The 13,809-nt window shown below is 43.3% G+C and overlaps 1 protein-coding gene and 1 pseudogene across 3 annotated transcripts in view; both read right to left on the bottom strand.

Moving 5' to 3' along the window:
- Window positions 1-13,809, bottom strand: part of SMC1B (structural maintenance of chromosomes 1B) — a 2,760,606-nt gene that overhangs the window by 1,453,479 nt on the left and 1,293,318 nt on the right. The gene's annotated exons all lie outside the window — the stretch shown is intronic.
- Window positions 10,697-11,080, bottom strand: LOC144769803 (ubiquitin-ribosomal protein eL40 fusion protein pseudogene; annotated as a pseudogene).

The following is a 13,809-nucleotide window of genomic DNA, read 5'->3' as shown; positions in this document are numbered from 1 at the left end:
GGACTTTATGAAGAAGATCACCATGGCTTGTAAAAAATCACATTTGCCGCCAAAAAGATCCTCCCCCCCCCCGAGATCAATTACTCTCCTCAATAAGGAAATAAATAAGTTAGTGCGGGAGCAATATCTGTGCAGATCATCTGAAAGGCTCCGCAAAATTGATTGTTTAAAAAGAAGGAGAAGTAGGATTAGGAAAAAGATAAAAAAAGAAAAAGAGGATTCTCTATGGATAAGTTTACGGGAGGCTGTGGCTCATGGCAAAGCGAGACAGTTTTGGTCTCTTATTGGGGAGGGATGTGGTGCAAGAGTTGGTCCCCGCCCAATTTCTATTTGTGAATCGTCATGGGTCAATTATATTTCCACCTTATATGCTATGAATGGGCAGTTGGTGGAACTTAGGGTCCTCAGTACTGAACTTGATGTCCTAATAGAGTCCCCCTCTGAAAGAACAATTGAACAGGCGATTATGGACATGCGTATGTCAGGAGCCATGGGACCAGATGAACTACCGATTTCTGTCTTGAAGCAGGAACCAGTATTATGGAGTAAAATGCTGTTTCCTGTCTTCAGATTCTGTTTTAATAAGAAAATTATCCCATCTTCTTGGAAAGGGAGTATACTGGTCCCACTGTTCAAAAAAGGCGATAGGGATATTCCAAAGAATTATCGTCAAATAGCCCTCCTCGATGCAATTGGAAAAGTTTTTACCAATTGTCTGTTATCCTTAATCAATGATTGGGTTGATGCGAACCATATTTTACCCCTAGAACAGACTGGCTTCCGCAAAGGGCACGGCACCCTAGATAACCTCACTGCACTTCAGATTATTTCTGATAAATATGTTAGGGTTCGTGGGGGATATGTGTACACGGCATTTATTGACTTCTCCACAGTATTTGATAAAGTGGATCGTCCCTTGCTGTGGAGAAAGCTGTCAGTTATGGGCATGCCTCCACATTTGCTTGATCTGGTGCAGATTTTACATACTGATACATGGTGTCGTGTTCTGCAAGGTGGAGAAAGGGGATTATCACGCGTCATTCCATCAGTTAATGGATTAAAACAAGGTTGCATTCTTGCCCCACTGCTTTTTTCACTGTATATCGCAGATCTCCCTGCGTCTGTCTCCTCAAGTATTGTTATAGCCCCGGTAGTAGGGGGAACCCCTATTTCCTGCTTATTATATGCAGATGACATTATTATACTGGATTTAACTCCGAAAGGGTTGGCCAATCGTCTTCAAGCTCTACACCTTTTTGCCAAAGCCCATTTCTTAAGGATAAATACAACAAAAAGCAAAATTATGTGTATTGCAGGGAGAAAAAAGTTAAAATACAAGAACTTTGAGTGGACAGTTGGTGGCCAAAAATTGGAGGTGGTAAAGACTTTTGTTTTTTTAGGGAAAATCATCTCTAATAATTTGAGCGATAAGCCCCATACTGATAACAACACCCGTAAAGCCCTATCCCAGGGAAAAGGCTTGAGTGGGTTATACTCAGCCACAGGGAGAAGGCACTTCAATTGCTTACTGGAAGTCTTTAGGGCAAAAATCCCTTCTTCCCTTTTGTATGGAATGGAATTAGTTGACCTAAGGCAATGGGATTTTTTACATTCTGTAGAAGGGAAGTTGTTAAGATCTTTATCTTCTCTTAATACCGCTTGTTCAGTAGCTGCCTGTAGACTCGAATATGGCCTCCGCAGTAGTTGGGTGCAGGGCCTTGCAGCTATAGTACGGTGGGTTGCCAGCTTAGCTAGAGGAGAAATGGGTTCTCTAAGAAATCTTATGAAGGTTGAACTGCTGGGCAGCTTAAATGAGTATTCGCAACTTGTTAAAAATTTTAGAAAGGCGGCTGTCCTTCTCCAATTGGAAGAAAGCACACTTTTTACTGTTTCTGCTGCACAGTTAAAAACGATTTTGAAAAAGGCATCCTGGGACCTTGGTTTTAAAATGGATAAGGAGGCTATGTATCTAAAAAAGGGAGTTAACCATCTTACTGACTCGTATGTTAGTAAAGCTATGCAACCCTATGTCGCCTGGAATTTACCACATGGCATTCGGCGATTTTGGTTCCTCCTAAGACAGGATTTGTTGCCATTAAACAATCTATTGGCAAAGTGGTATGGTACTCCTGCAATGTGTAATTTTTGCAACTTATCCACCCAGGACCGCTTGCATGTTCTCTTCATATGCCCTGCGCAGCGCCCATTTCGGCGTAAGTAGTTAAGATTTGTATGTTTGCAATTGGGTATTTTAAATGCCAACTCTTTCTTACTTGCACTGTATAACCCCCCAAATGAAATTTTCTGCTTTAACATTTTTAACTTTTTTTTATGTTTTTTAGCTATTTATTGATGGCTTTTGTGATATGTGATTCAGAGTATTTTATGTCTTGTAAACATTGTAGATGTCTGTCCTGCATTGAATGTATTATGTATTGTAAATGATCTTTATGTGGACCTCCTCGGAGTTCTGAAACGTAATAATAATAAATAAATATTTGGGTGCTTGGTACTGTCTATAGATTTGAATCAATCTCTCGAAATATGTATGTATTGATTTTTTAGGCTCCTGTGTCACCCTAAAACATTTTTACACACTTAATTCTCTGTGGGATCTTGGAGCCCAATTTATTTCTTGAACTGCGGAGGTAATCCATCAGGGTCACAGATTAAATTACTCCCCTGGCCCCGACAGAGTCCCCAGATGCCAAATTTAGAAATGATCGCGAACCCAGCAGTCATTTTCTGAAGCACTGGTAGGAACTGCTGTCTCAAAGGTACCAGTCAATGCTTTCTTAACTTTGACACACAGCTCCATCAACATGATGGAGAATTCCAGCAAACCTTTTTTTTTCTTTTCAAAAAGAAAATCCCAAAGCCGAATTATTCCCATGCCAAAGGGGGTCAGTGAAAACTGACTTATATGCGCGCTCATCTAAATTTGGTGGATCATTATTTTAGCAGTAAAGATACTGAGTTGTTGCTATGGAGCATCCTTACAGCCAACATATAAATCAGATGATCAAAAACCAATTCATATTTCTCCATCTTAAAAGGAGACTGTCTATTCTGGGGAATTACTCTCGGAGGCTCTGTATCTGGCCAACCTACAAATCCTCAGCACTCAAGGAACAATAATCTCAAACAATGTATTCAAAGCTATCCAAAGAACCTTTGAAATTGTGACAATCTTTTCAACCTCTACATAGCACTTTTACAGCTTTTCTCAAAGCTTTGGGAAGTTTTCTCTTAATGTCAGAAGATCAGATTCCACCCACGGTACATGCACATATGCTCCTCAATGTACTCCCCTCAATGGAAATCCCATAACCACTTCACACTCAATCACTCCCACTGGTTTTTCTTTCTTTTTAATTTTTTGTGTGTTTTTCTCCTCGATCTTTGACCCATTAGCTCTAAATGCTTTCAAATCTTCCCATACATTTATACTCCTTAGTAAATCCCTAGTATTTGTTCTCATGCACACAATACTCGTACTCTGTATTTCGTCTTCATTCATATCCATTCTCTACTTTCTATGTAACCTCTTTTTATAGAAATCTACACCAAATTCATTCACCAATTCGGCAAGCTTATTATATGCATCACACGCAAGCCACACTGCTTCTTTACTCAGGTACCTCAATTCTTCCTCATTATATGAGGTTATTATATCTACATTAATAATGCCATTGGCAATTTCTCTAAATTCAACTTGAAGTCTATAAATGTAACTTTATTTTGTTACTGGCTCACTCGATGTTCGTACTGATGTATACGGTCCTGGCAAAGCAGGACTCGGCTCTTCAGTCCCTCTCTCCTGCAGTTGTTTAATCATTATATGGAGGAGGTCTCAAATTCTACAAATGATCAAAAAATCCACCCTCACATTTCACTTTTCTCTTTTCCCTGTTAATTTTCGTCTCTTTCTTTAACAATTGCTAACAACACATTAACACACTTTAATATATCTTCTTCCCACCCACTTCTTTTGCATATACCATTTTGCATCCTACTTATTTCTCACTTCATTTCTGACATGAACTTTCATGATTTTCTTTCACTCCTTCTCATTTACCATATCATCCTATTCATTTAATGCCTCAAAATGTTTAGGCTGAGGCTTCACCTAATGCATAGCACAACTCAAAATACAGAATTTTTCTCAAGTTGAAAGTACCATTCAAAGGAAACTGCATGCTTTTGTCCTCAACTGTAATCTTAATCCAGACGTTAATCCAAAGCAGGTATGAAGTCCTGAGTTTAATATCCTGGAATGGGCAGCTGAAGCTTCAGGTGGAACAGAAATTTTAGATTTCTTCCAAGCAATACCAATGTTTGCTCAAAAGTTAGGGTGAGCATACATACTACTAACACAAAAAACGTACCAATCACAATATGATTTCCAAACAAGACTTGAAACGTAAACTGTAAACAAAACAATTACCTTGTTTGCCTACTGGAATACGAACAAGCATTGGCATAGCCAATAGGTCTCGCCTTTGGGACCTTATAAGTATTTATCCATGCAGCATACAATCCTGCGTGCTACAACATCTACTGTTACTTCACATGGCACTGGTGAACAGTCACACACACCCAAGGATGAACTTTGATGCTACTTAATTCCTCTGTGAGTATTAGTGCATGTTAAGATGTGCACCTTCACCTATTAATCCTCACTATATGCAAGGAAGTTCCGTTGTCTGCAGAACTGTAACGAGCAGGGATACTGGAGAGCTTAGAGGCTGTGCAGTGGCACTCACTCTTTGCAGGAAGCTGGGCAGAGAGACAGGAGTTGAAGCTACACTACTGCAGCTCAATGGATCTATTACTTTGTTTATATTTACACCTTTGGTGGCCTCAAATCAGTGATCTACATTCTAATATAAAAATCTTATTGAGCATTTGATGCTGGCTTAGCAGGGGTGGGAGGTGGAGGAGTCCTAGCAGAGATGGTGGGAGGAAGCTCAAGGGTGTGTGCTCCCGTTGGCCTGCTGAATAGCTTCCCCCCAATGCTTGCAGCAGTAAAGTTCTGCACAGGCCAGTAGTTGCAGGGAGAACTGGGTAGCAGGCGGCAGCTGCAGTGGATGCTGGGCACTCTGCATGTTGAACATCAGAGAAGCAGCTGGGCACTCTGAATAGAAGGAGAGGCCTGTGAAGAATGAAGCTAGCCCTGGTGCAAGCAATAACCTGAGCATCTCAGCGGCCACTGCTAGGGATGATGGGGGCTCTGCATGTTAAATGAGCAGCAGAGAGGCCGGAGCACCTTCTGAATGGAGGGAGAGTAAGCCCTCTCCGGTGGCACATGAAGTGGTTTATGTACTTGTGTAACTCAATCACCTCGCAATATAGATGCTGAAATCACACACTGTACTTCCACAGTTACTCACAGGTAATGTATCCCATTCACTTGTTGCCACTGAATGGCACTATTGTTGTTTCCTGTGGCAGGTGTGTGGTATGCACAGGTGGTGTAGATTCCTCGCCATCCTGCCCTGAATTGACACGACACCAATGTGGGAATCATCAGAGCACAGAGGAACAATTTTTACAGGGCTAACAAAATCAAATATTGTGAATAAAAAAAAATGCATTCTCGTACTGCACTTGTTTCCACAGTGTTGCAGCTTCGCTGCGCTGTACATGCCAAGTGTTGCGAGTCTCCCCACCAAAATAAGCATGCTTTGGATAGCGGAAAGATCGAAAGATATGAATCGGCGGGCACGCACAGATCTCTGCAGCAGCCCACCCACTGAGCAAATAGGCTGTGATCCATCTACTAATGAACTCTCTACAGTCTGAAATGGCAGCAGCCTGCCCTCGGTGCCACACAGCTTGTCACCGGGAAGCACAAGAGTTTGGAGGCTTATTGGAGGACTTATTTTTCACCATCAGACTTTGATCTACTTGAAGAGATAGGAAGTAACGGGGATAGAGACGAAACAGTGGAAAGCAGGGGTGAACAAAAAAACAAACAAATGAGACAAAGAGACAGGAAGTGTAGGTTAGTAGAGGAAAGAGGGATAAGATGGAATCAAGACTAGGGGCCCGATGTAGGTCACCAAATACCGGTCGGTAACGGCCGAATTCGGCCGTTACCGACCGGTATTTGGTGATTGAGATGTAGGAGGCAATATTTTGCACAATCTGTAAATTTACAGAATCGGTAAATTTACTGATTCTGTAAAATACCGAATCGGTAATTTTACCGATTCGGTAAGTTCCAGATGCTAGTGTCATCAAAGCATACGGGATGGGCCTGACCTCATACGCCGACGACACCCAGTTGGTTCTGGCCATAAAGGGAGACGGACAGGAAATGGCGGAGAGATTTCAAGATGGGATGATTGCCATAGGAGAGTGGATGGCAAGAAATTGCCTGAAACTTAACTCCGATAAAACGGAGGTGGTTATCTTCGGCAATCTCTCCCCAGCATGGTCGGCAACTTGGTGGCCAGCGGCCATGGGCACTCCTCCCTGCCCCACGGCCAAAGTTAGAAACTTGGGTGTCACTTTTGATAACCAGCTCAACTTCATGGCCCATGCGAATAAGGTGGCTGCCAATGCTCACTTTAAGCTGAGAATGGTAAGGAAAATCACTCCTTACTTGCCAGAATCAGCAGCAAAAACACTGGTTTCCTCACTAGTGTTGTCTTCATTAGACTACTGCAATGGTCTGCTGCTCAATGCCCAGAACAGAGTCATTAAAAAATTACAGACAGTGCAGAATGCCGCCGCCCGAGTGCTTTAAAAAAAAAACCAGATTTGCACCCATCTCGGACACGCTTAAACAATACCACTGGTTGTCCATTCACAACCGGGTCAAATTTAAAGCTCTTTGTATTGTTTTTAAATCTCTTCAGGACCTAGGACCCAGATTCCTTAGAAAGCAACTGATCCCCTACAACCCCCCGAGAACGCTCAGATCTACCTCTCTTAATCAACTGGTGATTCAACGCAGTCGAACAGCTTCCTGGGGCGATCGCCGCTTTTCAATTACGGCCCCTAGACTCTGGAACACCCTGCCTATCCACATAAGAACCAGTCCCACTCTTCTTCAGTTCAGAAAAAACCTGAAGACTTGGCTTTTTAATCAGTAATTTTTATCTCTGCATTTCCTGTCTAGGGTGAAACTCTAATGCAATTTCAGCGCCGAGACGCCTAAGGGTAATTGTACGCGCTCTATAAATGGCATTAAATAAAAATGTAGGTAGCACTGTTTACAGTGCTACAGGCCTTCAGAATTCAGTATTTTACCACCCAATCCTATTGGGTGATAAAATACCGAATACAGGTTTACATGCACATCTGTGCATGTACACCTGTGCCATGTCACAGACAGACATGCCCTTAGGGCATGTCTGTGTCACATGCCTGTATTTGGGGTGCTAGAGGGTGTCAAAGTGAAACCCCCTGCACCCTTGCTGCAATCGGTATTTACCGAATCGGTAAATACCGATCGGGTAATGCCCATTGATTCCTATGGGCTTCAATGCCCATAGGAATCAATGAGCATTACCGAATCGGTATTTACAGAATCGGTAAATACTGAATCTCAACGATTCGGTATTTACCGATTCTGAAATACCTACATTCCCCCCCTCCATTTTACCACTTCTTAAATACCGAATCGGTATGATTCTGTATTTAAGAAGTGGCAAAATTAAATTACCTACATCGAGCCCTAGGTATCTTTACATTTTATTCACACGTTTTAAGGGACGGTATCAGCTGACCGAGGTCACAGGTGCATCATACCACCAAAAAGTAGTCAAAATTACAACAGGCTGTCCTTGTTTACCAGTGCATCCCTGTTCCTAGCCAGAAACAGATGGAAATATGAGGCACAATGGTGTCTCTTGTGAAAGGAAAGTCAAAAGAAGATTGATCACCGGGCCCAGTAGGTACCCTCAGTGAAAAAAAGACCAAAAAAAGACCTCACATTGAGGTTACTTCATATAAAGATGAATCATCATAGCATATGCACCCAAATGAGCAGTGGTATATTCAACAAGCCGTAACCACCTACATTGTTTTTCATAAGAAATGCCCATCAGCCATGTGTAGTGCTTATAAAGATGCCCATACCTGCAGATTTTATAAAAGTATTTTGCATAAATTCTGGAGCCAGACTGAGTACTATGAAGTCCTGTTTTTTAGAGGTAGTACTGTTCACCTAGCTCGTTCAAACCTATTGTTTATTGCAGCGTCCATGTTGTAGAGGTTAGAAATATAGGGCAGGGCGTAATGTTTGAAAGGCTGACTTTGAAACGAGGGTACTACTATAATATGCTGTGCTTACTAGAAAGAGACTGGAGGGAATTTTCTGGTTGCTGGGAGGCAGGTAAGGAACAGCCCAACAAGGCAGGAGGAAAGGCTGATTTACTTTGGTCAGATGATGAGAAAACGAAGCAACATCGACAGTATGATCCGGTTTATGAGTGGGTCCAACATCCCATTGCTGTAATATTACGAATTTGAATTGGACATTTATGTGATAAACCCTAAAACAGAGATGAGATGAACTCATGTTTTACATTCTACAACTGTAATAAGAAATCAAGAAGAGCACACCTATACTATTAATTTGTAAAATAAATAATCAAACTGGAAATATTTATTTGAGAGAACTACATGCAATTATCAAATAGGTGGGATTTGGAAAGTAGTAGAAAATGAACACTGCAAAAAAAGAATTTTGCTGAGTTAGAATGGCGCAGTACTATCCCCATCAGCGAAGAGAAAAAAGGAATTTTGTATGAAGACAAACTATAAACTCATGAAAAGATGCATTAGGAAGAATAACAAAACATCCCAGACGGTAATCTCTGTTGCCAAATCAGGCGTGTAAGAGCTGATGCAATAACAGGCCCAGCCAGACTTTCCATTCTGCAACAATGATAGTGATACATGGTGCTGCTGATAAAAGTGCTACTACCGCTGACCCTCTCTGAGGAAAGTGCCTGAAGAGAGCCCAGAGAGAATGTTATTTCCAGACCACTCGGTTAAACGTGCCACGAGTCGAAGTAGATGACAGAATCACTTACCTAATTCAGTCCAGTGCACACTCTGGTGATTAAACAACTGACATTTCCTTTTCACTGATGACTGCGGCATGCACGCACTTATGTTGTTTGTGCATGTGCAGCTGTGTCTGAAGGGGATACAACCTTTACTACGCGGTCAAAACACCACAATACATTCACAACGCAAGTCGTTACCACAACTTGCACTGGAGGGCGCTCTAGACTAAGGAATAGTGTGATTTACTATTCCAACACCTTCCCTATTGTACGTAGGCTGGAGTTGGAATAGTAAATCATACTATTCGTAAGTCCAGCACCCTACAGCGCAAGTCGTGGTAACGACTTGCATTGTAAAAGCTGCGTTGTGATGTACCGCGATCATTTTGATCGCGTGGTAACGTCATACATCCGTCTGAAGTCCTGCAGTTCCCCCGGGGCACAAGCAGGCATCCACTTACGTCATTACAGCTGATCACAGCAAAAAGACAGAAGTGGATGCCTGCTTGTGCCCCGGGGGGACTGACATAAAAAAACAAGCGCGCTGCGCCTTGCGCTGGCAGCATGGGGGAGGGAGAGAGGAGGGGGCCTGCGCCTTCTTCCCTTACGGGAACGAGCGCTGACACCATATGTTTTCAATTTAATTATAAAAGTATGGTATCAGCGCTCGAGCCCGCAAGGGAATAGCCACACATGCATGCGTTGCCGTTGAAGGCAATGGAACGCGTGCACTGTTGTGGCTTAAAAAGGGGCACATATGGCTAAAGGTCTCCTCCTATGCAGCGTATGCCCGCTGCGTAGGCGAGACCTAAAAAGGAATAAAACCCACCACAAACTAGAGAAAATACCCAAAAAACACCTTGTGATTGAAGGAGTTAAATCACACTAAAACGAATTTGCAACCACTGGTATGTGCTGTTTAAGTCAGTACTTCTACTTCCTGTGCACAAAGAAATGAATGACGCAAACCTTAACAGGTTCAAGTACAACTAGACTGTCAAGGAGTTCTAGGACTCAAACCTATAATCTTTTGATGTGACACAACATACCCTTAGCAGACAACCTAAATATTTATCTCAAGATCTTTGATTTCTTTGAATCCACAAGCCAAGAAAAACAAAAAACAAAATTTTTTTTTAGCCATGACAATGCCATGCAGATTTCAACATTGATACTTTCGCAGGTTTCACACTTTGTGCAACATCAAACATAAAAGACAGCAATATCACCACCACAATCCAATCCGCACCACTCCGCAAAACAAATATTGATGTCAGAACACACATCGCCGGACAACTACATCACAAGCCGCCCACCAAACCACACACCATATGCAGATCAAGCCCAATGTATACGTAAAGCAATCTCCAGCAATGTAAAAGGATTTGTAATTCCTTGCAATTCTGTGCCCTGAAATTAGATAATCCTAACTTTTAGGGAAATGCAAATTCAGATGACAGATATGCACTGAAATGTGCCCCAAATCCAACCAAAGGATGAGAGCTCTTGGCATAAATTACAAGGAAATCTAGAGAAAACACGTAGGAAAATCTACATAGAAAATACACAGTGGAAAGTCAACACAGGGCAATGTTTTTTTTTTTATTTACGTTTATAAATTTCTATTTATAATTTTATCTCTGATGCAATGAATACAAGTTGGTTGATATTTATTTGACCTTCTTGGGGCTAAGGTTGTTGGTGTACCCACATTTTTTCTTGCAGCAGTTTACTGCACAAGGATGGAGGAGAGCACAACATTTGCGGCAGATCATTTTGTCACAGTTGTACTTCTGGGCAAGCTAGCGGAGAGAAGGCTCAATAATACCACTTCGAAGACGCAGCACCAGGTGCAAGGTTGACTCTTTCTGATTATTGTAGTCCCAGAGAGTACTCACTTCTTCTAGCTGCTTGCCAGCAAATATCAAATGTTTTTGATCAGGTGGGATAGCTTCTCTATCCTGAATTTTGGCCATAACATTCTCTATATTATCACTGGGCTCAACTTCGAGGGCGATGGTTTTCCCAGTGAGGATTTTCACGAAGATCTGCATCTTAGCACCTACGTATTACCCGCACGGCGGCCAGGCACTGAAAGAAAGGAGGGCACACAGGGCAATGTTAAAGATCAAACCATGAAGGTTTATTTAAATTTAGAATAATTACTGAAGGCAAGAAAGCAATGAAAAATGAGCCCTATTCCAGACAATCGTGAGAACCAACTATGATCTAAAAAAAAGGGCAAATAAAATTTAAGAACAAATAGTTCTCAATAGCTCCATCTAAAGGGAGTCGAGAGTTATGTAAATATTCAAAGTCATAAAACTGTCTGACATGGAGTCTGTCTCCAAGGATAGGAGAACAAGCATTTACAATGCAATAGGTCTCGCATATTTAAAGTTTGAGCTATTGGTGTTGCTAAATAATGCAACACCAATAGCTAAAACTTTAATAATGCGAGACCTATTGCAAGAACATTGTACATTCAGTAGGTGGAATGTACCAATAGCATTATGGCCCTTCTTTCTTAGGGGATACAGTATGCTGCATGGTACTGCTACCTGCACAGTACTGTCCACAAGTCCCAGTCGCCAACTGGAGAAAAAATAAATAGATCATTCCAACCCCGCTTAAAAGGAGTCACATGTACACAGCAGGCAGATTGTCTAAGCGAGCATTCGAACATTAAGGCTGCTGCCCTCAGCAGTCCGTTAGCCTACAAACTGCACCGAACTATGGAAGGGCTCAGTCCGGGGGCGAATAACCAGCACCCCAGCAATTTAACACAATGCAGCGGCTTGGTTATTCGTTGGGCACGCAACACGTCACTATCAGAAACGTCACACCTCGTGGAAGTCTAACGGTTGGCTGTTTAGGAGTTGCAGGCAATAGGCAGCGGGAGGATACCAGGTGAGTTTGTGGAGGTCAATGCCAGGATGGTGTATGAAGGAACTGTTAGTAAGTGGCCGGGGGAAACCGGAAGGTTGATTTCAAGGCAGTGCCCAATGGCGACACAAGACTATAACTCACTCGTATGTACAACCTGATGAGGGGCAGTGAAGTTACTCCCACCCCAATAAACGCACTTTTTTGCACTTCTAGGATTGGAAAGGTGTCCAATCTCAAGGCTGCAACGATAATACCCTACAGTCACCAGGACCAGCGTTTTCTGGATCAGCTGCCCGTCTGCCATTGCCGCTGGTGTTGATAGCTGTTGCTGTAAAACTCGTCCCCATGTTGGCTCTACAAGGGAAATCGGATTGTATTTGGGTGCAAGGAGGCTCATAGGCTGCAGACGCGCCCGTTTGGCTTTACGGCTCTGGACTGCTAGGTAGAGCAACGACGGGGGGGCAATTATCGACATTGTTGGCATGTTGAAGTCATGATTGGTACAATGCAGTATTTGGTAAATAAACCTTGGTATATTGTGGTCAACGTTGTGGCCATCTCTGGTTTACATAATAATGGATATTCTTGGCATACTGTGAGTGTTCAGAAGTTGATGATGCCTGTGACTTGGCTGTAGTTATTCCGGGGAAAATCCCCTCGGCATACTGCTTTACATACACAAGTGTTTACAACCACAAGGCGACTGCTATCAAGGTACGAAGTATGAGTGCAAACCTGTCATGGATGGAGTCTGTCACAGTTTAAACAGCAGAGCAGACGGGAGTGTCAGTGCAACGCTGCCAACAGGGTCCATGTCATGCAAGACTCCCTCATATGTCTCAGAGCTTCGTATGCTGCTGAGGCATACTTGCAATGGGAAACGTCCGGTTACAATGCTCAGGTTGCAAACTGCTGGTGGCTGTAACAGCAGCACAACGCTAGTTGTGGGTGGGAAAATGGGCACTTTGGAGCTTGTAATAGTGTCGGAGCCCATGTGAAACTGTGCTGCAGACAGCGGACTCATTTGCAGGCGCTCGCTCAATATCGACCTTTGTAAAGGAGCTATGGGTCTGTAAGAGTAAAAAACAAGCCGGTAAGCCTTTTTTGCTGAGTCCTGCCCGTCAGCAAATTAAGTGGTACAAAAGGGGGTGGAGATGGACGGAGCATCTGAACCAATCAAACACTCACACCCAGTCAACAGATCTGGGTTTAATCCATCACCGTTCTTTAGCCCACTCTGCCACCCCAGTTCAGACATGGCCATATGCATATCAGTCTGACCCTGTGCCTCATGGAAACAGTCCAGCCCGAAATGCCAAGCCATGCCTTCCCTGGACCGGAAACAAGCCTCCTAGGACCGGTTTCTGGCATTTCAGCCGTCTTCAGCCAGGCTTGCTTGAATCCAGTGGCAAAGTGAGCAAGGGACTCACGTCTGAGCATACCCTGCCAACTTATGGTGAACAAAGAGGTACAAAAGGGGGTGGTGATGGACGGAACAGTTGCGTTTCTTGCCATCTACGTCTGCTGTGCACCAGCTGGACTGCCGGGGACTGGAGTCAGATTGTCCGCCTGGATGTGCTGCAAAACTGCTTTCCTCCCTCCTCCTCTAGTCGATGTGCAGAAGAGGGAAAGAGGCAGCAGAGAACACTGTGTGACCCGGGAAGCGGCGGTGTGAGTGCAGACTACTGGCCCAGATTGTGGACTGTGGTGGGGGCCCCCATCGGAGGTGGGTCCTGCCAGGCACAAACGGCTCCCTGAACTGGGATTTCCATCGCATACTTGGGAGGGAGGAGGAAGGCGATCGCAAAAACAAAGCGGCGAGTGGTGCGCGCGCGCCCATATGCTTTCAAATATCGCGCCCGTGTCTGGGCATGATAATTGAAACCATATGGCA

This window comes from Lissotriton helveticus, chromosome 1_1 (genome assembly GCF_964261635.1).
Source record: "Lissotriton helveticus chromosome 1_1, aLisHel1.1, whole genome shotgun sequence".
NCBI classification, from domain to species: domain Eukaryota; kingdom Metazoa; phylum Chordata; class Amphibia; order Caudata; family Salamandridae; genus Lissotriton; species Lissotriton helveticus.
This window is presented reverse-complemented; position numbering and strand designations above follow the sequence as displayed.